At 37.7% G+C, this 26744-nt stretch overlaps 1 pseudogene; it reads left to right on the top strand.

Annotated features, from left to right (window-relative positions):
- Positions 1 to 658: 658 nt before the first annotated feature.
- On the top strand, positions 659 to 2847 carry LOC146132901 (uncharacterized; annotated as a pseudogene).
- The last annotated feature ends 23897 nt before the right edge of the window (positions 2848 to 26744 follow it).

Here is a 26744-nt window from a genome sequence, read left to right as displayed (position 1 = left end):
CAAAGCACGGTACACGATCTATTTTTTTTATATAAGTAGAATGAACCATGTTCCAAATTTCGTTTGAAGGTTTGGTATACACGGTTATAACCCTAGTTTGCAACCCAGAAGTATGTTATACCACTGGAGATCAAAATATATCTTCTACAGGTGATAATAGGGCTTCCCTATTTTCAGCACCGAAAAAGAGGACATTTTTTGCCGGCAAGTAAAACGAAGGTAGGATTGTTACGTTTCGTTTTACATTTCTTTGGTAGTTGCAGGCAAAAGTTTTAAAAACAAAGCAAAGCAAAAGTTAAACAGACGCATAAACAACAAATCAAATTTATTTTTCAGATTAAGCCCTTGAGTACTTTGCGGTTCCCTTAACTGTTGCCAATAAGGAATGATCATGTTTAACGAGATCGTGATATTGTTTACACGAAATATCATTAAAATTTTATACAACCGCCAAGACAGTATTTTTGGGGAAATAAATGCAACGTCTCGTCTAAAAGCCTCGTTGAGAGTAAAGCAAACTCGAAAAACGAAAAAAGAGGACATTTGGGAATTTTTTTTACCGCTTGATGCCGCTCGCGAACTTTTATAATAAATCCGCATGTCAGTAAGAAACGGCGCGGATCGTGGGCTTTTGACGCTCGAGGAGTGTGCACCTACAATGAAGAAGGCGAGTTATGCGCAAGCGACGGTGAAAAGCGCAGGGAGCGCGAAGAAGCGCCCAAACTGTCTATCGTTTAGAGCTGATACGCTCTTGAAAAGAGAAGATTTGTGGAAGCTGTTAAACGACATCAACTTTCCATTGAACAAAGTTCTAGGAATTGCCGAAATGAAGGGAACACAAATTGAAGTAACGTGCACATGCCGAGAAAATTTACTAGAGCTCCAGAACAAGCTTGCCGAAGTGTCATATATACGAAATGTGCGTCTTTTCGAGAGTGATGTTATTAATGTGGGTATCGGATGGGTGCCAATTCCTTTCTCTAGTGAAAGTATCGAAGAAAATCTAAGCTCGCATTTTGGCGAGGTGAAAAAGATGACTCATAGAAAAGATAAACAGGGATTGCTGTCAGGCATGAGAATTGCAACCATGAATAAAGCAGATGTACAAGAAAATCCCATTCCGAGCTACATTTACGTGGATGGGTTAGAATTTTATGTAACCTACCATGGGCAGCAGTTTACATGCAAATACTGTGGGGAAGCTGGACACAAACAAGTAAAATGTCCGAAAAGGCTGAACGACTTTCCAGAACTCCTAAACCAGGATACAGACAGACAACGGAAAGCGCCGCTAGCTGCCAGCGCACAGCAAATTAGAACGCCTCTCTCGCCTGGTTCGACTGCTTTGACGCAAAAACAACCTGCAGATCAGACTTGCGCTGATAAGCACTTGCATAACGGACAAGCCGCTCCAATGAGTACTGATAAGAACGTACACCTGAAGGCTGGCGAAGGAAAAGACGACTCCCAACAAGATTCAAGAAACGAAGAAGCATCGAACAAGACAAAGTTTCCAACAGCAAACTTCAAGAAACGTCTCCGCACGAGCCCTCCAGCTTTGCCAGATAGCAAATCGCAGAGCTTCTGCGAAGACACCATATCTTTGATTTGCCCAAAATGTAAAACGGAAAGCACAATGGCTCCGGATTCCAAGCACTTTTACTGTTGCAAGTGCAAGAGTGATTTCAATATAGTAAAGGCCTGTTGCGAAGATGCTATGTACCTGGTCCCAGCCAAGCAAAGGGAATTCTGTTGCCCAAAATGCCACTCCAGCATGCGGTGGATGCCATGTTGCCAGGAAATCCAGCCGGAATTTCAAGTGGACGGAGACGTTTTCGAATGCATCCAGTGTGAAAGGTACTCTATTGCTTGTGTATGCAAAACACTTAATCCGGTTCCAACGCTCACTACGAGCAAGGAATGTTCTAACCCCCTGTGTAAGTTTAAACTTGTTAACTGTAGCTGTGGACAAAAGTCAGCACAGCAAATCGAACCTAGGTGCCCATATAGATGTGCATGTGGCTTTGAATACGAATGGGACATTGACTTAGGAGTAGAGCGGGCGTAAACTCTCTTAGATGTAAGTGTTTTTTATTTTGGTTTAATCATTATACTTATGCCTATTAACATTGCTTCTTTTAATGTTTCCGGTATTCGTGATGGTACCAAACGTAAATCGATCTTTAATTTTATCAGAGACAAAAAATATCATATTACGTTGCTGCAGGAGACACATTGTTCCCCCGCGGACGAGAAATTATGGCGGATGGAATGGGGCGGAGAAGTCATATGGGCACATGGAACTAAACGTAGTTGAGGTGTGGCTATTTTGTTTTCCAAGCGCCTAACATATTCAGTAACAGATTTAATCGCTGACCCACTTGGAAGGTTCTTGATTGCCTCGTTGATAGTTGGGGATAGAAACATTACACTAACTAATATTTATGGCCCAAACTCTGACAGTCCGACATTCTTTGATAGCGTATTCTCAAACCTATAAGTAGCCCTGACCTTATAATAGGTGGTGACTTTAACATTATACTAAATGAAAAATTAGATAAGAGTACAGGCCCACAGCACGCAAACCGCAACTCACGCTCTACTATAAGAGCGCATATGAACACGCTATGCTTGCATGACGCGTTTCGTGTCTTGCATCCAACAACCCCAAAATATTCCAGGATTCAAATTAATCCAAAGGTAGCAACGCGTATAGATTTCTTTCTGGTTTCCCAAACATTTATGTGTGATGTTTTGACCACCGACATTGTCCAGGGAATCATGTCAGACCACAAAATAGTGACAATTTCTATTAAATTAGCTCGGAACTGGTTATTGGAAGCTTAACAATAACTTATTAGGAGATAAAAAGTACCTCACTGTAATTCGTAGTACAATTAAAGATTATAACATAACCAATCCAAAAGGTCATGTCAACCCGCATGTTAGGTGGGACGCTCTAAAAGCAGTTGTACGTGGGGTGTCAATTAAATATAGCTCTGAGTTTAAAAAACAAATTAAGGCCAAACAATATAACCTAGAAAAAGCCATCGGAGATCTTGAACATGAAATAACGACATCCACTCAACCCCTATTCAACAAAAATGATGAACTAACAAAACGTAAAAACGAACTTGACATGTTAGTTGAAACTAGAACAAAGGGGGCTATTATAAGAAGTAGAGCACAGTGGGCAGAGATGGGAGAAAAAAATACAAAATATTTCCTCAATCTCGAAAAAAGACACACCGCTAAAAAGGCAATAAATCGCTTAAATGTGGGAGACACAATATGCACAGATCAAACGCAGATAATGGAAGAGCTAACAATTTATTTTGAACAGCTTTACAAGACCAACAACAATAAATACTCACTGCCGGCAATTAAATCACGGTTAGCTAAATTAAATCTTCCGCAACTAAACACGGAGCAGTTAGCCGCAAGCGAACTGCCTATAACTGCACATAAACTACATACAGCGGTCATTTGTATGCCAAAAAACAAATCCCCGGGGCTGGATGGGTTTCCGGCAGAGTTTTATCAAGCATTTTGGCCTGAGATTAAGGATATATTCCTCGACTCCTGGTCGCATACCGAAAAAACGGGTCGTTTCAGCCCAACACAATCTCAGGGCGTAGTAACGTTGATTCCTAAACCTAAAAAAGACCATTTGTTTACAAACAACTACAGACCAATCACGCTGCTGAATACCGACTATAAAATCGTATCAAAGGTAATTAACAATCGCATTAAGGCAAACTTACAACATCTTGTAAGTCACGACCAAAACGGCTTTATCACGGGTAGGTTTATAGGAGATAATCTCAGACTTTTATTTGATATTATGGATCTAACTGACTCTTGCGAGATCCCGGGAGCCGTGCTATCCCTAGACATATATAAGGCGTTTGACACTGTAGAGTGGGATTTTATATATGAAGCTATGCAAAGCTTTGGTTTTGGAAACAACATTTTACACTGGCTGCGGTGCTACTACAACAAAATCATTTAAAATCACAAACAATAACTTTCTATCCCGGGCATTCGGAATCGAACGTGGTGTGAGGCAAGGCGACCCACTCTCCCCTACCCTTTTTGTACTGTGCATAGAGTGCCTGGCTTCAGCACTACGCGCTGATGAATTTGTTGGTATTAAGCTTTTTAATAATGAGTTTAAAGTATCTCTACTTGCAGATGACACCTTGGTTTTCCTTAAGAGTGATCAGGTAGATTTCGACAGAGTTTTTAATATTCTCGACGAATACGGCCTAATGTCAGGTTGTAAAATTAACATGAATAAATCACTTGCGTTTTACGTCGGGCCCGGGCGACAGATTAGGACGGAGCGACCCTTTTTAGATAAAGGGTTAGCTTGGCCTGCAGAATCATTTAGGTATTTAGGCATAGAAGTTCCAATCATGTCACGAGATGATCTTTTTAAACTTTCGGTAACTTCTTAAGCAATATAGGTACAATACTTAATGTATGGTCGTCACGAGGGCTCACCCTTTTAGGGCGAATATGCATTCTCAAAAGCCTGGTTATCCCATCACTAATTTATAAAGTCAGCGTCATCCCGATCAACCTTCCAGAAAACTTCCTGCGCAAACTTAAAAACAAAACTTTTTCAATTTATTTGGGGCTCTAAATGGGAGAGGATAAAACGAACAAAATTGTGCGCTAGCGTTGCTCAAGGTGGCGCTAACATGATCGCTGTGGATGCCTACATCCTCGCGCTGAGTATGAAATGGGTAACAAAACTATTCGATGACAGTTATAAGGCGCCTTGGAAAAAACTGGAAAGAAGTAGTATAAGCAACAATGAAATAGAATGTTGGCTTCTCGGAAGCCAGTCTGCCCTCTCTCAAAAAGCCCGAAAACTGATTCCTTTGCAAACTATCAGAAAAACAATTGCGGACTGCAAACAGTTGATTAGCATAATGTTTACAAATCTAAGGAACGGTAGACCGTTGTGGATTAACGACCAGGTTCAATACCGTAAACAAACCTTTATTATAAAAACTATGATTAATGCTGGCATATTGGATTACGCGCATCTTATCGACAATACAGATCATTACATGTCTTACGATAACCTCGCCCAATATTACAGCTTTTCCACCAACAATAATGATTATTTAGAACATCTAAAACTAATTTCGGCTATCCCTGGACAATGGGACTTGAATGAACCTAGTAACATATCCATGATTGACAACAAGTTGCAAACTTGTACCAAATTTCTCTTAAAACTTGATACAGTTAAAGAAATTTACTCACATATTAAAGATGCTGGCTTGTCCCCCCCAGTCAAACAGCAAATCAAGTGGGAACAGATCTTGCAAGTTTTACCAAACCGAATCCCTTGGGACAAACTTTACCAAATTAACTACGATTGTACCGTGGAAAACAAACTTAGAAGTTTTCAGATCAAATTAAACCTTAGGGCCATCGTCACCAATGACGCCCTGTGCTCATTTGGAATTAAAGACTCAGATAAATGTGTTTTCTGCTGCGATGCATTAGAAACTGTAGCGCACTTGTTTTATTTTTGTACCAAAGTAGTAACTTTCTGGGAAGAAGTAACTGCCTGGATCTCGGCGAAACTTCTGATTGATTTACGCCCTAACCCTGTTCATATGTTGTTTGGTATTGTGGCAGATCAATCTGAAACCCTTTTGAATTGTTTGTTGTTGTGTGCGCGTTTCGTAATTTACCGCTGTAAGTACGCCGAATCCGTGCCGAATTTCAATATGTTCCTAAATATGGTTAAATCTGTTCAGAAATCGGAACATCTTATCGCCATTCGGAATTATAAAATGAACGACTTTCTTTGCAAGTGGCAAGGGCTATTTTAACGCTCACTACATGTTACCCGAATCCCCAACTGTATTTTAATGCCTTCCTGCTAATTCGTCGCTTACTGACATGTGTTTTATCTCGCCTCTTTTTTTTCTTTCGCACTCGCTTTATTGTGTCGCTATATAATAATAAAAAGTCTTAAAAAAGTAAGAAACGGCGCTTTTATAGTCATTTCTGCTCATGTGTAAGGTGTGACTGTTTGAGGTTAACACAGCAGAAATGTGGTTATTGGTCGCTAACTGGTTGGCCAGCCCTGTTATAGGTAATTCCCGACAACAAATGACCGTCCTGCACGCGTAGAATAGAATCTTATCACATTTATAGTGAACAATAATATAAGAATTACAAACTGGAAGAATAGATTTAAATTAGCGTATGGGTTCGGGTTCGGGTAAAACAAGTATTATTATTATACTAATTCTCACGGAATAAGGCCTAAATTCATCGGCATAGGGCAGTGCTTCTCAACCTTTTTTCGCGGCGACCCAAATATTAAGTGTAAGTATGACGACTGAGCTTTAGCGACCCAATTGGTTTTTGTTGTAAGCGAACTAAAAACTAGCTTCTTGTGAGCGAACAAAAAATTTTTTAATAACTATACATTATTTGTTTTGCTTCCTCAATTGAGAAATCTTTCTCAGAACCAATCTCAATTAGTATAAACATATAAACTGCTGCGGTCGGCGACCCAACCAAATCAAACAGCGACCCAATTTTGGGTCGCGACCCATAGGTTGAAAAGCACTGGCAAAGAGCTTATATTAATTGGAATAAGGTCTAAATTTATCGGAATAAAGGCCTAAATTCATCGGAACAAGTTATAAATTAATCGGAATAATGCCTAAATTCATCGGAACCAGTTATAAATTGATCGGAATCAGGTCTAAATCCATCGGAAGAAGACCTAAATGGCCAAAATAATTCCCCAGCATGTGGGTAGATGGTATAGGACGATCGGGGGCAGCGGTCTGGCATCGGCCGTTATGGTGACTACGTTTGGACGCCCTAGTCTGACCGGCCCCGTCAAGGCGGCACCGTTTTGGCACCGGATTTTTGGCCCTGTTTGGGGTTATTGGGGGGTAATGGGTGGTTTTCGAAAATGGGTTAGTGAAATTATTAGGGGAGTTAGTGATGTACTTAGCGGTGGGGTTTGGGGTTAGTTGAAATGTTGTTTATACTTGATTCTGACCTTTTACAGTAGGTCTTATTACGACGGATTTAGAACTTATTCCGATTTTGACGGCACTATAAGTATTAGTCGTATTTTGGCATTTTTCCAAATTGTGTTTTATTCTGACGTTGGTGTTGTTCTCATCTCGGTCCTATGGCTGGAGCCCGTTTGGTCGCCCTAGTCTACATATCGTCGCTATTTTTGGCACTGGACTGTTTGCACCTGCTAGGGGTTGTAATGGACAAGGTATGAGCTAGGGTGGAAATTAATTCCGGTCTTATTGCTGATTTCCGTCTTATTGCTGAAGTCCGGCATAAACAAACTTCCAGGGTTAAACCTTAGTAACGTCAGTGTAGCCTTTTGACGCCACAATGCTCTTGATCGGTATAAGAGATTTAGACGCCCATCAGTCCTCGCCTAATGGCCCAGTTCCCTATTTACCCGTAGCTACCCCTCAACGCTACTTACACAACATTAATATTTTAGAAACAGTTAACCGCCTTAATCATGAGAAAAATACAAACTGGTAAAACTTGAATTTAATAATAAAAGCTAGATAAAAGCATTATATACGCTACATAAAAATCAGTATATTATTGAAAGCAACTTAAACCTCAAGTTATTTTCGACCAGCTAACGAACTTAAAATTCGCACTACTATAAACACGGATCTAAAAAAATACAATATAGTTTATTGCTAATGCCCTGTAGCCTACAGCACTTGGGTAACTGAAGTTCGTTACATATATCCTATTATCCGTGGAACTTTGATATTTACATTGTTGTACAGGGCTTTAGCAATAAATCCTGTTGTATTTTTGAACATCCGTCACGGGCAAGCCGTACAAAATGCATCTTGCATACGAAATGCCCGGCGTTGCCCAGGTTAAATAGAATATTTACCAGTTATTCTTACTCGTTAAAAAATAATTACACCTACAATAACCATCATAATGTACGAAGTCTACCTGAATTTAATCTGGTTAAACAAAATGAAACAATCCATCATACTGTGGCTCTTTATTACTATTGCACATTACGTTGTAACATGTTAAACTGACAGCCTCATGTTATAGCCTATATAATTATGGAATCAGCAAATAACCCGAAAGTTATGTTACGGATAGCGTAAGACGTTCTTAAGAGGCATAAATAATGCAAACATATTTTTGTAATGTCATAACAAATTTGCTTATGTCCAAACGTTTGTACTGCGTGTCACTAAATAGAAAATTCAAATCATGTCATATCGTATGTCTAAAATCTGTTAACCTAATGCTTCCCCACAGAGTAACACCCCACAGCCTGTGTGAAAGCGGCATTAATGGAATGGCGTGTTTAATTATGTGACTTATCTGCGTGGCTCTAAAGATCTAATTATTTGTCTCCGTAATTTCCCAGTACTTTTTTGATTTGTTTAACACAGAGGTTCCCAACGTGGGCGGTACCGCCCCCTTGTGGGCGTTGGCGAGTTACAAGGGGGCGTTTTTGGTCTTTTACTAATTTGGGGGGGGGCGCTGAACGCACATAAGGGGGCGTTACATGAAAGCACTGATGGCAAAATTTTGTAAAAGGTTCACATAAAAATAGTGACAAACAGCATTGTAGGTAACTTTTAACCTTATGGCTACTTCCGTACTGCGAACTTGCAGTAGTTTTCCGACCATTGTTACGTAATAATTGGTTTTCTTATGTTAAGTTGTTGGATGTTGTTGCGTTTCACCGTTTTATACGCAGCAAAATGTTTGTATATTTAAAGCAGGGGTCGCCGCCGGATTCGGCCAGCCGCGCCCCTTTGACAACTAGACATGAGTTCATTTAAAATACTTTTGGACTATTTTACCTTTAGTACGTCGAAAATTTTTCGAATGATCTTTCTACGTCCAGTTTGTTTACACATTTTGAAGCTGTTTCTGGACTAGATCAGCGCTTCTTTACCGTTGCGCCGTGAAAGGCTACGAAGTGCGTCACGGAAAAACGGAAAATGTCTTAAAAAATATTACACATATATTTTTTAACATTTTTTTTGGCAATGTAATAATAAAAACTAGCAGGAAATTTAAAAGAAATGCCAGTATACCCCAAAAAATCGCGCTCGCTTCGCTCGCCAGGTGCGCCCGGACTTAAAAACATTAACAAACACTACACTATCTATTAAGGTTAACGCGTTTCCTCAAGGTAGCTTTATTACACTTTTCATTAGTAGTATGGATAAAAAAATGCGGCCAGCGGAGACCTTTCGGAGTTTGGTTGGCGACTAGAAAAGGTTGCCGACCTCTGATTCAAATTGTTGGTGCAGAAAGTTCAAATTTTTCTGGTAATGACATAACCTGGTGAAATAATGTATCTATAAATTCCCATAGTGAATGCATGTTAGACAACCTAAAATATGACTGACAGCTTATCGAAACGAAAGTGAAGTCAATATGATGTTAGACAACGATTAATATAATACTTTACTGAAAAACAAGATGAGGGGGGCGATATGAAATAATATTGAGCCCAAGGGGGCACTAGTGTAAAAAAGGTTGGGAAACACTGGTTTAACACAATAAAGACTAAAAATTAAAGTAGGCCTAAAAAGCAGTATCTGAAATTTTGTGTCTGAAATAGGTCACTAAAGGAAAGTCGCGAACGCGCTGTGGCCGAATAATTACTAATTCACGTGTTACCAACATTGTATAAGCTTGCTGAAGTCACATGGCATAGTCTATGATTTAAAAAAACATGGGGTATTTAACATCAAACCAAAATGCAACGGTGTGTGTTTGTTTTAATTGAGCTACTAAACACACAAACTTGGCTAAACACGTCTCGCATATTTTTCGTAACGAAAACCTATGAAATTAGACTATCTTTTACGTCGTTAAACAAACTGCAAAAAGCTATTAAACATAAAAGTATAAACTTTGCCACATGAAACTTAATTGTTACCAAAGCAATGTAGTTCAACTCAGGTTGTTGCCTTATAATCGGGATAAACACAAAAATTTAACAGATATCGTAATATCTTCGTAAGGGGGGTAAATAATGCAGACATAGTTATTTAAAAGTCATAACAAATTTGCGTATGTCTAAACGTTTGCACTGCGTGTCACGAAATAGAAATTTCAAATCATGTCATATCGTGTGCCTAAAATCGGTTAACCTAATGCTTCCCCACAATCAGAGTAACACCCCACAGTCCCCACAGCCTGTGTAAAAGCGGCATTAATGTGAAAGCGGAATGGCGTGTTCAACTATGTGACATATCTGCGTGGCTTTAAAGATCTAATGCTTTGTTGCCGTAAATTTCCAGTAAATTGTTCATTTGGTTTAAACAGTGTAAAGAATAGGTCACAACAAATCACTAATTCACGTGTTACCAGCATTGTATAAGACTGCTGAAGCCGAATATTATAGTCGATAATTACAAAAAATGCGGTATTTACAACAAACAAATTGCAACGTTGTGTGTTTTTTAAATGGAGCTACTAAACACGACTCGCATATTTTACCTAAAGAAAACCCGTGACATATATCGATGGAAAATCGCTTAAAAAGTAGTAGCAGCAATTATTCAAATTGGCGAAATTCAAGCAAATACGTAAAACCCATACTGCATCCAACGAAAGAAAATCCTCTTTGAAAAGTAAATTTGCTTAAATTTCAAACCGCTACAATAAACGCGATATAAACCTTGCCACATGAAAGTTTATTTTTACCAAGGCAATGTACTTACGCAGGTTATTGCCTTATAAATGTGTGAAAACGTTTAACCCGTTTCGTCATAAGGTTTTGCACGTCGCACGCCCGCTTTTTCAAGTTAACATGCAACGAATGTTGTGTGATGTTTGTGAAATGGTATAAAAATTGCTCACCCGTGACCGGTTTGCGACGGCGCTCGCTTAAGATGCGAGACTTTCTCTCATAGAAAGAAACCAATTTTTTTCTGTCTGGGAGCACACGAGTTTCTTTCTATTTTTCCCACTTGCTCGTTGACTCGCCTAAGAGGGAGTAAAATGAGCCACGTTTCTCTGTCTGTCTCCCTAAAACGCGGACATGCTGATCCACTAACTTTTCCATTTTATATATTAGATATAAAGATATAATAATTATATATATACTTTTCAATAACCAATTACTGCTTTAAAAAAATATTTACGTCTAAAAAAATATTTTAATCTGATTTTATATTTTTTGTTATTTCGTAAGGTCATTTATTTGAAGAATTTTTGTGTAGAAGTGAGCATGGTTTATCTTTTCCTCTCCTAGCGTTTGGCGAGACAGTTTGTTGGCCATACGAAAGTATAATATATAATATTATTGTTCATTATAATTTTGGGCAAAATAAAGTCTTTAAGTAAGTCACAGCTTACAAATCATGAATTTTAGCAGTACAATGTTACTTATTTAAATCTTTATCATCAATAACTTTCTTTGGCACGTTTGATGGGAACACACATTAAGACTATATAACGCAACAATATCTAAAGCGAATTGATATATAACACCATATAGTTTTAAAGCCAACGACGTAATGCAGGCAAATACGCAATAAGATTTACAACGGAATAAATCCTAAAAATATCGTAACAATCAAACATTCACACATAATATGTGTTAATAACTGAGATCTAGCCCTTCGAAGCTGATTTTGACCAACGACCACGGCTTACGTATAATTAGTACACCGAAAGCCATCGCAGACTCACCGAATCTGTTGGGTTTCATTGAACAAATTATATAGTACTGTGGATCCCCTTCAACGAGGTTGCTTGTTCTAACAGATTGAGCAAGCATTGGCGTATGGTTGTTTCTCGATATCGTAAACAAGACATATTTCTGTCGGAATAAGTACAAAACTCACAAAAATAAGACCTAAACGACCTGAGTAACACGTAACAAACGTATAGGGAGAGGGTGTAGGACGATGGGGGCTACTGGTCTCGCAACGACCATTTTCTCTAGTTTGCATCTGTTTAGTTTCAGGGGTATGGATGTCCGATAATATCGAATGTAATCCGGTACCCGATGCAAATTGCTCGTATTAGTGGTAATCGTCCTATATTAGGGTAATACAAGTGTAGATATATAACATTTTTCAGTCAGGATTTTTTGCGTAACCCAGCTTGGTTTTTACGGTAAAACAAATTGTAGCCTAATAACTTAAGAAACACCTTTAAGCGTTTTAGTTTCATAATTCTTCTCATTTAAGTATAAAGTGTTTGACGTCACCAAATGTCCAATATCGGTAGTCAGTGGTTGGTAATAAGTGAAGTTCGAATTTGGGTTGTTGGTCAAACTAGTTTGGGCTGTGTCTTCAAACTAGGCGATTAGGAGTATGTAAAAAAATACTTAAGAGTTTAGACCGTATTCTGGCCATTACCTTAATACGCAGAGAGAAAAAACAATAAACGACCGAAATGTATCATTGTTGCGTTTCCGGTGTGTGGGAATTGAACAGTTTTGCTTTAAGTTTATTGCTTTTGATTTACCATTTTGGCAGTTTGAAATGAATTGCGAAAATTTGTTCTTGCACATTGGATATGTATAGAAGAATATCAACAACTTTAATATGTATTTGCACAGCAGGTATAGAGAATTTCTCGTTTGTTAGTTGCGAGGTAAAACAAAATAATGGCACAGAAATGTTTGATCAATTCTGTGTTTTTTTGTTCCAGGTATTTTGGTATTCATTTTGCAACACCATGTGCTAACGTAAGTATAAAAAAGCAATTATACGTTAACCGTATTAAACTTTTAAACGCTTTGTAAACTGAAATGAGAGAGATTTTTTTTAGAAATATTGGTCTCGCAAGGGAATCGTGAAATGTTTTTCAGTATTCAATAACTGCGAAGAGGCGATAAAAAGGGTAGAAATATAAGCTGTTGTTTTGTCATTATATATTAATTCGTTACTGTTAAACGAAGAAAATCACACCACTGCTCAATAAATTAAATTAAAATAATGTTGTTTAGCTTTTAATTGTTATAAAACATATATAGTTCAAATTAATTTTATTGTCCATGCAAATTGCCTTTGAATGTTTGTTAGTTCATTTCCTTAATGAATTTGATATTACCCCAATATTTTATTACAAACATTCGCTTTCGTAATCAGCGTAATGATCATGTTGTTTAGTTTGTTCAAGATTTGCTTACACCGTTGACGCGATTCACAAAAAAGTAACAGCTATAACTAAACTGCACTGTAAAGCAGCGCTTCGCAACTAGTGTGCCGCGTTGCCTTGCTTGTGTGCCGCGGTATAAGTGTTTTACTTGTAGGTAGAGGCAAATATGGTTTGACACTAAAAAATTGCAACAAAACGTTTTTTAATTGATTTGGGCAGTATAAGGTGTCTAATATCACATATTAAAATCTTAAGGATCCAACTTCCGGAAAGTGGTTACTTTTAAGATGGCTTCCAAGATGGCAGCAAGACCCATAACAGTAAATTAATTCCATACCCCGGTCATCATGTGACCAAAACATGCAGTTTTGGTGTCTATATTTAGGTTTTTATACCCAATGAATTCAATGAGAATATTCTCAGAATTGTTGAATTATCTGATAGCTAGGGGCGCACGCAGAAAATTTTCCAGGGGGGGCAATAAGGGGCTTAACCAGAAAATCAAAAAGGGGGGGTCCTGAATTTTTACCTTAAGGCAATTCCCCTATTTTTCGTCTGACGTTAATGAATAATGAAGTCATAAAACAGTGACAGTATGACGTCATAGAATGGTGATTGCAAGCCGTGATAAAAAAAAATATTTGAAATGTACACGACAGTCACCATTATACCTCCTTTTAAGAATCTGCTTCAGTTAAACAAATGTCGATGTTACACCAACATGGGATATTAGCGCAGAGACCGAACAGCGAGGAACATACTGCGTATAACTCGACGTTTTTTAGCTAGAAAAAAAGAAAGAAGGTTTGACTTAGCGTTGTAAATTGTCGAATACACACTTGCTAATCTGTCGACCTAAACAAATAACGAAAGAAAAAAACTATCCACTGTTTACGGTCGACCAAACAAAAGACGAAATGCGGCGTTTTGCGCTCGATTTTGGTTTCGCATTAGATTTAAGACGCGTGACGCAATTACTTAAAAAGCACGTCGCTTTGAACAGATTGTTAAACCATGACAATAACGAACAAAAATCGATAAAATCACTTACAAAAAGGGGTTAAAAACTCCCGCCCCCCTGGGGGCAATGGATAATATAATGTATAATCTTATTAACCTTCATAAGTAATACATATTACACTTATAAATAATACTAATAATCGCATTTTGAAATTCCAGGGGGGGGGGGTAAGTGCCCCCCGTGCGGGCGCCCATGCTGATAGCCCAGTGGTTCTTAACCTTTCATGCCTCGTGGCCCCCTTCGAAAAGCTTTAAATCCTCGTGCCCCCCCCCCCTCGATTATAAAAAAAATATCTAGAATTTGTGTTCTTGTTTTAACTTACTTTATTTCACCACGGTAATAAAAATACACTCCGAATGGACGAAAGCCAAAGAATAAATGCACTTAAAATTTAAAATAAAGTAACGTCGCTTCCTGGGGGATCGTATTCTTTTGGCAGAAATAACATTGGCATCCTCATTCTTTCTCCGGGGATGCTTTTTATCACAATGATTTTTCAGTTTTGAGGGTAATGGCGCAATTGACATCACCACCGAGCAGTGCAGACACTTCGCACAATTATGGCCGTCTCGTCTAACTTTTGTGAAACCAAAAGAGACGTAACTCTCGCACCATTTGCGAATTTTCGACATTTAATAACACAAAACCTTGTTTAAGCTTAGTTTAAAAACATATTTTCAACAGTTAACTTCTCTGAAAGTAAGTGCAATTCAACTATCCTTCGCTCTGTTAAGCTTGCTTTGACTACTTAACTCTATTGATTGTACCACAAATTTTAGGGGGGGCGAGGGCCACGGTTGAGAAACCCTGTGATAGCCTATAAATTAATTATGCCAATCCAAGATGGCGGCCAAAACAATTAAAAATGAACAATAACAATATATTAGTTATTTAAACAAACGGTGAATTTCTATACAAATTTAGGTAAACCAAGCAGGCAAAAACAGTTCATACAATGTGGTCATGTTTCATGTAGACCAGTGCTTCTTAAACTTTTTAAGTTTTGTTCATCCCTAGTATCTATCTCCAGATTTCATTCACCCTTGTCTTATGATATAATAAAACTATCTCGTCTATATATAACAGCACAAAATGACTTAGGTTGTTTTGATTTTTGTTAAGACCAACTCAAGCTAAGTTTTACCATTGCAAATCTACAATTTCTCGAGTCCAGAAATATAAAGCTACAAATTAAAAGCACAAAACGCAGTCACCAAATTTCTGTACTTATACACTCAGTGCAAACCAACTTCACTAATGCAATAAGGAAAAAATCCAGTTTAGTAGTTGATTTACTGCAGAGCTAACTTTAGAGATATTTTTTTTGTTATCAAAACCAATGCAATAACTATATATAGCATTTTCGCGTTTTATTCGTGAAAGCTATTTCGGTAAAAAAAAACTCAATGTATCCTGCTTTACTGTAGGCCAAGTCATAGTATAAAAAGGGCTTGACAGTTGAGACTTTTTAGGAGTACCCCAAAACCGCAAAATTAGTAGATAAGGGATCTAAAAACGTTAAAAAATTGGCGCATTTAACCTAACCAAGTCCCCTTGCTCTCATCGATCTGGTGTGTGTGTGTCACAACCACACGTGAAACAAGGTTGCAACACTACTGTAAAGTATCTTCATGCTGTGGAACTTTTGTTTATAAGCGCGATAAAAATAAGGAGTTGGTTTTACTTCAAAACTTGTTTAAGAGACGCAATACTTTGGTCACGCTAAAAACATTCGCGCAATTCTGGGTCATAGGAAAAGAGGTAAATTTTTCTATTAGTCTTATAGCCAGGGTTGCCATACCGTCCTTATTTATAAGATTTGTCCTTATTTTCGACTTGCGTCATTATTTTGTCTTATTTTTAACCTTGTCACTTTTTTTATATCGAACGCTCTGCTTTAACACAGTACTTCACCCACTTTTGGGGCATTGTTACGTAATACGGACAGTTAGTCGTAAACAACCACAACAAGTTGACACATAGGAAAGAATGTTAAATACAATCGTTAGATAGGCTACTAATTTGTGACAGTTGTTAATGGGGAAATGATTGCAAGGCAGTGTTGTCGACACTGAGATTAAGAAGTAAAGCTATAAATGATAAATAAATTTATCTGAATTCCATTACACGAATAGTTTTAGCTTCTGATAAAGCTAAATCTGTAAATCTGATAAGTTAAAATGAGCAAGCCTAAAAACGTTTTTCGTGACGATTATGAGAGGGAATTCAAAGGTATCAAACGAAGCTTGAAGGGAGAGTATTTCGCACACTGCAAATGCGACCTTAATCTTGAGGCCATAGGAAAGAACGCTATTTCACATAACATCGATACCCAAAAACACAAGAAGTGTGTCATGACGATTAATTCAAACCAGTCGATGAATGATTTTTTTACAAGTCGATCAGCGCCAACGACCACAGACTACAAGGCAGCTGCTGCTGAGGGTACCTGGGCATTCCATACTGTCAAACACCAGCAATGATTCCTCACCAACAATTGCACATCGCTTTTGTTCAAAGCAATATTCCCCGATTCCAACATCGCAAAAAAGTTTACTTCCGCCAGGACCAAGAGTACAAGCATCTATCGTTACTGGAGAACTTGCTCCATTTGCTCAAAAAATGATTTTATCATTTGCTCAAAAATGAACTTGGTGTGCAGCCCAGCTTCTCCGTCTCGGCTTGCGCCTCTAATCACAACGAAGTTAAACTATTTCCTCTAGTTATCAGATTCTTTAACGCCAAAGTTTGAGTACGAGTGCGTCTTCTTTACCTGCGATCGATATCAGGCGAGACCTCGGCACAGATCACAAATTTTATTCTCTCCTCTATTCAAGAAAATGGCCTAGACATGAAACAGCTGTCATCCTTTTGTACCGAGGATCACAGCATAGTGAAAAAAACAACGTCTTCGCTCGTCTTAAAGAGCAAACATTGAATCTGATCCCAGTCGGCTGCCCTGCTCATATTTTGCATAACGCAGCAAAGAAGGGAGCAGAGCGCCTCACACTTGACATAGAAGCGATCGTACTAAAGATTGGTAGCCACTTCAAAAGCCAAAATGGTAGGGTGATGAGGCTCCAACATTTCTGTGAGGAACTGGATAGCAACTGCTCGTCTGTACCAACTCACACGCCAACTCGATGGACCACACTTGATGCTGTACTCGAGCGAATGATAGATCTATGGAAACAACTTAAAGCGCATTTTCTTTTGCAGAAACAACCACCAAGAATATTGAAGGATTTGTTTAAATCAGAAGAGTCACTGATCTTCGTATCATCCCTCCACAGCGCTCTCTTGCTTTTCAATTAACTACTGTTACTCTTGCAAAAGTCAACTGCATTGTTTCCCGAACTGGCAGAGATTATTGAAACGCCAGAGTTCAGGGTTTTTCGGAGCAACAACAGGCGAGCTTCTAAAAACATTCCATGAAGAGCGTGCTAAGGTTCTTAGAGCGAGCTTTCAGGAATTCTACACCATTACCTTGAAATACATAAACAATTGATATCGATTTGAGAAGCATTCAACCTGCTCTACAAGCTGATTAGCATCATTTTCTCCCTTCCGGTCAGCAATGCGTTTGTCGAAAGAGTGTTCTCTCTTGTTTAGACCCAGTGGACCAAGGAAAGGAACAGACTTAGTGAAATGACAGAATTTCCCAGCTACAAGTAAAAGTAAACCTAGACCTGAGCTGTCGTTAAATCCACGAAGCAATTGCTAATAACAAGGACATGCTGGAGCAGATTGTTTCTGGCAAAAAGTATGGAGTGTAATATGACACGGCTCATATAAATACAATGCATGTTAAAAAACGTCTTTTAAATGCTAATCTAATTATTCGGTTGTCCTTATTTTTTGGTCCATGTCGATGGCAACCCTGCTTATAGCTGTATAGTTGGACGGAAACCGCAAATTATTTTTATTGGGATGTAATGATCAACCGTTTTTATTGATTGTTTGCTATGCCTATGCGTTCGGCGCTCTACCTTCCCTGTGTTTTCAAACTTCCTACAATACTGTCACACATTCAGTTATTCTATCTGTGTCGGAACTATTAGGCAACCTACCGACTCCCATCCCCCGGGATTGTATATCGCTTTGTGCGGCATCGACCTGAATCAGCCTCCCTGAATGCCACATTCTGAGGAGTTGAAAATTGCAACATTTTAACCTACTTTAAATACAGTCAAAACTCCTTCGGGTAACATTATGATAATATTTTTTATTGTCGAATATTTTAAAAACTATAGGCAATTCAAAAAAATGCTGAAGGCATTGTCGGCTTCCGGTGCCTAAAAATATCCTAAAACGAATCTAACACTTGTCACCTACAGTCCTAGACTTTTGTACCGAGATGGTAATGCGTATCTGGATTAGACCACGAGCCAAACTGCTTTCCCCTGATATATCTGTAGGTGGTATATACTATGAAAAAACAAGTAAATTTTATTTATTACAAATTTTCGCGACGCTTGGACAGTATAAAAAGCTAAACTTTACTTGTTGACTGCTCCTACCTACAATTTATGAAAAATGTAAGTTTTGACATTTTGTATAAGTTTTGACATTTACTTTTTAAAAGTCGGAAATAAGAAAAATTTTGGACGATTATTAAAGCCTTATTAACTACTATCTAACCATAAAACTTGTTGCCCGACCTTTTGTAGGGTGGTGACCCTATAGTTTTGAAAGCCATACTTCAATTATTTACTAATATTTATACATCGGCCTACTTTCAAGGTGTTTGCGGTTAAAGGCGCCAATGTCGCTGGCCATAAATTTACTCGTTAATGTAGGCTTTTGGTGTCTGGGTCCGCTTATTTATATTTTGTAAGTTGTGTAGTATTCTATAAAAATAACAATACAGCATGAACATTTTTTTGACTTATGAACAATTTTTCCCTTTTTTAGATGTTTTTTTGACGAGAAACAGTCAAAAGTATGGTATTTGATCACAGTTTGCACTTTAAAAAACTCGACTTTAAAATCGTTGAAACGGTCGCTTAAATCCCTATTAGAAAACATATTCCAGTTATATGATATAAAGTATCTTACGGCAAGTATATTACTACACTACCAGACTCGAACAACTCAATTTTAAACTCATTACTTCACACGTTTTTCTTACAAACATGTTTTTAATCAGTTTATTCCTTCATCCAAAATCCAAATCTTTAACCGTTTCTAAATTACCACTGTATTAGTGTTTTAGAAAAAACAGTTTTGTCTCGAGTAAGAGCATCCCAAAGACGAACCATAAATCCTTCAAGAAATTATAAGGATATGGGTACGTTATTATAAATTACTAAAATTGTAGTATTTCTTTTTGAGTTAGTAATATATTTTTATGTTTTAAGTGTATAAAGTTCCCCAAACTTCTCATGATGCTGATGCTGAATTTAATAATCTAAAATTGCTCTTGCCAACACATTTAAAGCAGTCAAAGACGACGAACGAAACAAACAAAAGACTAAAGTAAGATTTTTGGTATTGTGGAACTACGAGATTTTAGCATTTATTCAAATGGAAAGTTTGTTTTTGCAGTTATCTTATTAACATCTCGTACCAGATTGGAAACATGGCTTCCATCTTGGAAACGTCGCGTTCAAAATGGCTTGCTCGAGAGATTAACTCTCAACTTAAAAAATTACAAGTAAGGAATTGAGTTATTTATTAATGTTTGTCATATGCGCTTAACAGACCCTGAGGGCGGCGTTTATCAAGTTGGATTGTTGATTTCGATATTAGACGAATAAACTATGAAAAAATTCTCAGAGATAAAAATGGTGCGTAGCATCGTATATCATTTTATCGCCACACGCCCTAAAAACCGCTTGTCGGATTTTATTGCTATTGATTTAGTTTAAGAACATTTGTTTCAAAACTTTTTGTGGCGCAGTAGGTTGTACCAGGATAAAAATATAAAATATACAGAGTTATTCCGTTCCCAGTTTTTTTTGTCGGATTGCGGAGATTCCAGTTCGCCCGAAGTCGGAATTATTGAGATCACTCTGTACTTCAAATAACTTTGGAAAATATAACACATGTAGTTTTGCACAAGTTACTATAAATCTCTCGGTTTAATTTTTTTGCAAATATGGATAAATAGTGTTAAATAGGATGTTTACAGGTACAGTCGGTGCATTGTGGTCTCATTTTAAATAAATTCACACAAGACAACTTTTTTTCCTAGAAATCCAATTAAACTTAGCCGGTATGGTTTATTTGCACATTTTTACTTCGCATAGTTTTTGGTTTTCTTTTTGAAGAGATGGATGTTATTTGTCATATTTTTGCAGAATCCAATCAACTGCATTCAAGCGCCAAAACTTGTTTGCGTGTTGAATAACTGGTATGGATTCGGAGGTATGTGTCACCACTTAGCATATTGCTATCACTTATCGATGGCTATGCAACGAACATTAGTGGTGCATTTTGTTATGGGTAATTTGTACAAGAATGTTATTCAAGCATCTTCACCATGTCAAATGGACTACTATCATATAAGCAATTTGTTAATGTGGGACGGCAAAACGGGTAAGTTACTTAAATTGAATGTTACTGTAGCCTAGTCTGATTGTTGTAACTTATTTAACTCAACAGAGACGATGTATTCAAATGCGAATACTATTGGATATAACGTTAAGCATAAGTTGCCAAAGGATTTGACTTTTCCACTTGATACGCTTCCACGAGATGCTGCAAATTATATACAATCGTTTCATGGCCTACCTATTGCCTGGTGGCAGGGACAAATTTTAGCTTATATTCTTCGGCCAGTTGACGATTTCGAAAATGACATGGTAGACTTGGAAAGTTACAACAAAATCCATTCACCAATAATCGGGTAAGTAAACGTACTGAAAGCACTTATCGACATTTCGCTCTTCTACGGTCACCCTGAAACACTACGAATTTCGTTCTAAGATATTTGTTCCATTGCTACATCATAATTGACTTGCGCATACGAAAAATCGCTTGTTGATTGCATGTGCAAAGTTATACAGTACAAAATACTTAAACATTTTTTTATATACATTCGGGGGCCGTAAGCTTTCAAACCCCTAGAACCTCATCTATACATACCACTCACTCTGCACCATGTCTGCAAATTTCTACGATATACTTTTTTATACAAAACGGTCTTTATTTAAATTTTATTAAATTTAAGTTGAATAAGTTGTTTTACTGACACTTCAAAAAGGAACGCGCGGTTGATCTCCCTAAGGAGAAGCACTGGGTAAATAATCCCACACCACACACAAAAAAAACTAACCCCCAGCAACCCAACACCCCCGAAAAATTATCTTTTAACACTGGCTGATCAAAAACGCTTTAAAGCAAACTGGGCGAGACCAATAAAAGGGAACGCAGCCTTAGGAGCCACTTTTTGTTAGAAATATTGTTTTGAAAGGTTCAGCAGCAGAAAAATTAGATTTTAATGAAAAGACTCGAGTAAGACCAACGGAGTCTCGACGTGCTAATGCGCAGTGCCAAATTTCAAAACTTCTAAAACTGTAAATTGTCTAAATGGAATAGCATATGGTTGAATATTTAATCCACGTATTTTGGATGGCTGAATATCCACCGTGTTTCGGTTACGTACATGGGTGGAATATAGGCTGTTAAGTCGGCGGCGGACTCTGACTTGATGAATTCTGCAAATTTGCCACCGGCTGACTCGGGTTAATTTTTTCCACCGGAATCAGAGTCGTTTTATTCCTGAACGACTCTGCAGCCCTGGTGATATGACTTCCAATCAAACTTAAATATAAATTTTTGAACTTTATTGAAAGTCATATCATAAAGAAAATGTTTTTGGACTTACAATAGGCTTTTTATGGTAAGGCATGAATGACTGGCGGGCCACATTTAGCCCGTGGGCTGCAGGTTGCACACTCTATTTAACATGATATAAAACCAAAACAAATCTTTAAAATCATTTTTAGGATTCACGTCCGAAGAACCGACAAACCTAAAATGCATAAGCATTCCTTTGATGAATATATGAAACCAGTATCAGCGTGGTTTGAAATTTATGAGCTAAGACAATTGTTGGCAGGAAAAAGGGCTATATCTTTCTTTCGAACAGTTTTTGTCGCAACGGAAGACCCGATTGTTGTTAAACATTTGAAACTAAGGTAAGTTGAACTGCATAGATTAAAACGTGTTGGTTTGCGTCTAGTAACTATTTTGATAAATACAATGTATCTAGTTCTAAACAAAAAAGGTATGTGGTTATAGTATTACCTGTAAGGTGCGAAAATGCTCAGCAGCATCATCGGACCATTTTAGCAGTATAAGTTGCAGAATAACCTTTTTATTTAGCTATAGTTCTTGACCACGAGTATAAACATTACGGGCGCCACTGTTTTGGAACCTGATTTTTGGCCCTGTGTGGGGTTATTGGTGGGTAATGGGTACGGTTAAAAAATAGGTTAGGGTTTAAATAATTAGGGGAGTTAGTGATGTACTTAGGGGTGGGGTTTGGGGCTAGGTAAAACATTTTATATAGGCGTGATTCTGGACATTTAGGTCTTCTTTCGACGGGTTTATGACTTATTCCGATTTAGACGATATTACGACTACATTATGAGGTATTAGTCCTATTTTGGTCTTATCCACAACTAAAGGCTAACTAATAATAACTATTATTTGACGTAGTAAGCAAGTATTGCGGGATTGCGGAAGACTGTTCCGCGGGCCACAATATCATGTAAAACCGGAAACTGACTGCGGGCCGCTCGAATTCTAATCGTGGGCTGTTCCGGCCTGCGGGACTTTTGTTGGCCGCCCCTGTGCTATAATTTCATAGTAGCCGTGAACATTTGTTCTCATAAAATTAGTGGTAACGAAACATTAAAAAAGGTTTAAAATGAAATTCCTCAAGCGACGGTCCCGGTGTGACCGGGTCGTGAGTTCAAACCTCACACCAAGCTGAAAAAAAAACGGCCTAACTGCGCATTTAATAATAACTGACCGCAAATACCTTTTTGTGTATCAAATTTTGTGTAATGTTAGCCTTAATATGAAACTTGAACCCTTCGGCAGTTGTTTACCCATTTCCCTAACTAGTTTTTTTTATAACAAAAAAACAATTTAGAGTCATGCAATGCTAACCACAACATAATTAGCTGCTTATTAGGCTTTGCTGTTTTCAAGATATCCACGTTACAACTTTTTAAGCAATATCCAAGCAGCACAAATGTCCAAAAAGAAAGCAACAAGAAGTGAAACAATAAGTTTGCTCGGGGTCTTATTGGATATAAAATTACTTGCAAGATGTGATCACTTGGTATGCGATGCCAATTCTAACGTAAGTAAACAATTTATACAACATCGAAAGTTGCACATATGTTAAGATATAAAACCGCAGGAAATGGGCCAGAGATTATTCTTTATTTAACCAATTAGAATTGCCAAATCAAACTTATGGTTATCAAATGCAATAAAACTCTACAAGCGCTTATAATATCCTAAAAATGGGTAAATTGTTTAAGTAGGAAAAACAAGTCTAATACCGTAATTTTAATGGGAGACATCCTGAAGTTTAATAATTCAATAAAGAAACTAAAATATTATGTTATAGGTGCAGTGCACAACAATCAACACTTAAACTATCAAATATGGCGATACTTGTTTGTAATTTTAGGGGCCTGCCTTGCCCCCTTGATTCGACTTTGTTTGCAGCAATAACCTTCATGGCAAAAGATGGATAAACTTAGTCGAAGAAATGAACCAATCGCATTTTAATCAAAACTAATAATTTACGTCTATTTTTCTTGTTCTTTAATAACAATTATACAATAAATTATTTATTACAGTACGACAAAAAGATTACTGTAAGACTGAACTTTAAAACTTAGGAAATCCGGCTAGATCTTTCAAAAGGTAATGCTTATTATACCAAATTAGGCCTATATGATTTAGAACAGTAGCTTAGCCATGCCAAAATTTGCAGGGATGGGTGGAAATATATGGCTTGATGGAGTTCGTTAGCTGGCGGGCGTCTGATTTGGGACTCTTGAAGCTTGAAATCATTCTTATTCTTTTGTTAATATTTCGTCCAATGATTAAAAGTCGTAATTTCGTCGGAATAAGAGTTAAATGGTCAGACCTATTCAACATTTTACCTGACCCCATCCCTAAGCACACCACTAAATCCCCTAATAATTTTAACCAATTCCTAAACATTTTTCTCACTAAAACGTAACGTATATGTCTTATCTCAAATATTCCCTGTCTGTTGAGCTTGGATAAGTTTGCAAAACTGGTGCCGCCACACTGGCAGATAAACTGAAGTAATTAATCGATTTTACAGACTTTCTCTGTTATTATTTTATATGACATAGTAGTCGGTGCTGCCTCTTTGTGGCTTTACTAAGTCAATAAGAAATCAGCAATTGCTTGCTACTATTCTCCAATACTAAGAATTTATTTAATTTTTTGCAACTGTTTATTTACAACTATATATTGTGTAGTGTACGGGTAATTTTGTTTCTTTTTCAGATTTGTAGACTCGCATTTGAACTAATGCAACATCGACATGTAGACGGATCGAAGATGTTCACACATGTTGGGATGATTTATCACAATTTTCCTTCTTTAAATAGATTTTTATCAAACGTTGATTATACGAAATCTGGAGAAATATTTACACCACGGGTTATGGCGTTATTTCCGAGATCGGCAAATTTACCAAAAAATATATATTGGAAGCCAATCTCGGGTATTTCCCAAGTAACGATATTTCCGAAATGTATGTCGGACTAGGTCAGGGGTGGCCAACCAGTCAAAAGCTACCTTTGTGTTGTGTTAACACAAAAAGTCAGACTTTACAAATGGGCAGAAATGATTATAATAAAAGGCCGTTTCTACTAGCATGCACCGATAACGTAGCCTTGATTAACCAGGTTTATTTTATAATGTCAAACACCGATATGAAAATAAAATAAATATAAGGCGTTTATTGTTATGTGTTTTACAGATCTCAGGGGATATTTTAAATACATCCTTGTCCTAAGCAATTCTCTTCAAATCTGGCTGGTATTACGTTGTTGCCAATAACCAATTTATTTTAAATTGTTTTGATAATAATGACAAACTTATTACTTGACACCTATAAAGACATACTGGTATAGCGATAAAAAGTTTAAAAGGCGTCTCGTTGAACTGAGGGAAACGAACGCAATCACGCTGTTATGTTTCTTTTATTTAATTAGTAATAACAGGTATTCTTTAGAGTGAAAAGTCAATGACCAAGTAAAATGACGACTTATTTGATGTTGACTTACAATATAAAAATTCAAATGCAACAAGAGCAACGTGTTGGCCACCCCTAGACTAGGCGATGAATTTAAACGTGGCACCAGGAGAGAAGCACATGTTTCAAATGATTTGGTCACTTACAAATTTTGTAAACGTACAGGGCAATGCTTCTTAAGCTCTGCAAATGTTACTTTTTATTATTGTAGTCATTAGCCTACTGTATAGCCCATACTTCGACATCTGGATTAATTTTAGCTTTTTGAAATTAATTTTTTTTTTTTATAATACATTTTTTTGTTAAAGACTGAGATAATAAAAATGGCATAAGACAAAGTAGCTGTAGCAGTTAGACTACTTTTACGTCACTAAACACGTGACCGTTGTCCACTGACGTGTGACCGCAGTGCCTAGCGAATTGATTTTCCGCATTTCACAATTGATCCTACTGTATGCATCGTACTGAAAACGTCTTACTGATTAGCGGCTTGAATCACCGCTCTGTTTATCGTTGTGTTTCTGAGATTTGTGAATATACTCAAAGAGCAATTATCTACTGAGTGGATTGTCTTTGCCTATAGTACAAGAAGTTAAGGACAGGTATTCTAGCGGCCTGCTCCTTTGGAGTCGGATTAAGAACTTGTAAGGGACTTAGGCAGCCGTCGGCTCTCGTCTTCAGAGCCAGCAGCCCTCTTACACCTCCCCGCAACTCCCCACGCTACACTAGTGACCTCCTTGTTCTTCAGAACATTGCAATCAAAAGCAGGCAAGTCTCAGAAATGCATACGAACTAATATTTCTAAGATGACAGAAGATAATTCCATGGACAAGTTGACCCACAATAAACTAGAGAATCGACAACCAATCGTTTCTCTCCGAAGACGCCAAATAGCTCTCCTATCAGCCACAGGATCGGATATCTTGCAAGAACAGCCCCGAAGATGCTTAGCCCTCTTCAGAGTTCGTCAGCAATCTCGCACCTCAAAGGTGTTCGACGCACCGAAAATGCTTGGATGGATAATTTCGCAAAGATGTCCTCGCGTTCCAGAGGTCTCAACGAGGGACCCAGGAGTGAACGCTTACATTGAATAAAGCGCAAGTTAACTTCATGCGAATGAAATGAACCGACTAGGATTTCTTCACGACAACCCAACACCCCAGTAAGACATTTAAGTCGTTTGACGCTATAAAGACAATGTTTAACCGAGTAAATTTCACGACAAATGCTATACCAACGCAACAAATCGTTATATACTTTTCTGATACCATTAAGGGACAATTTTGCACGTCTAAAGCATGGACATTGGAC

This window comes from Ascidiella aspersa, chromosome 9 (genome assembly GCF_963924565.1).
Source record: "Ascidiella aspersa chromosome 9, kaAscAspe10.2, whole genome shotgun sequence".
Classification (NCBI taxonomy): Eukaryota; Metazoa; Chordata; class Ascidiacea; order Phlebobranchia; family Ascidiidae; genus Ascidiella; species Ascidiella aspersa.
Note: the sequence above shows the minus strand (reverse complement) of the source record. Positions and strands in the feature narration are given on the sequence as shown.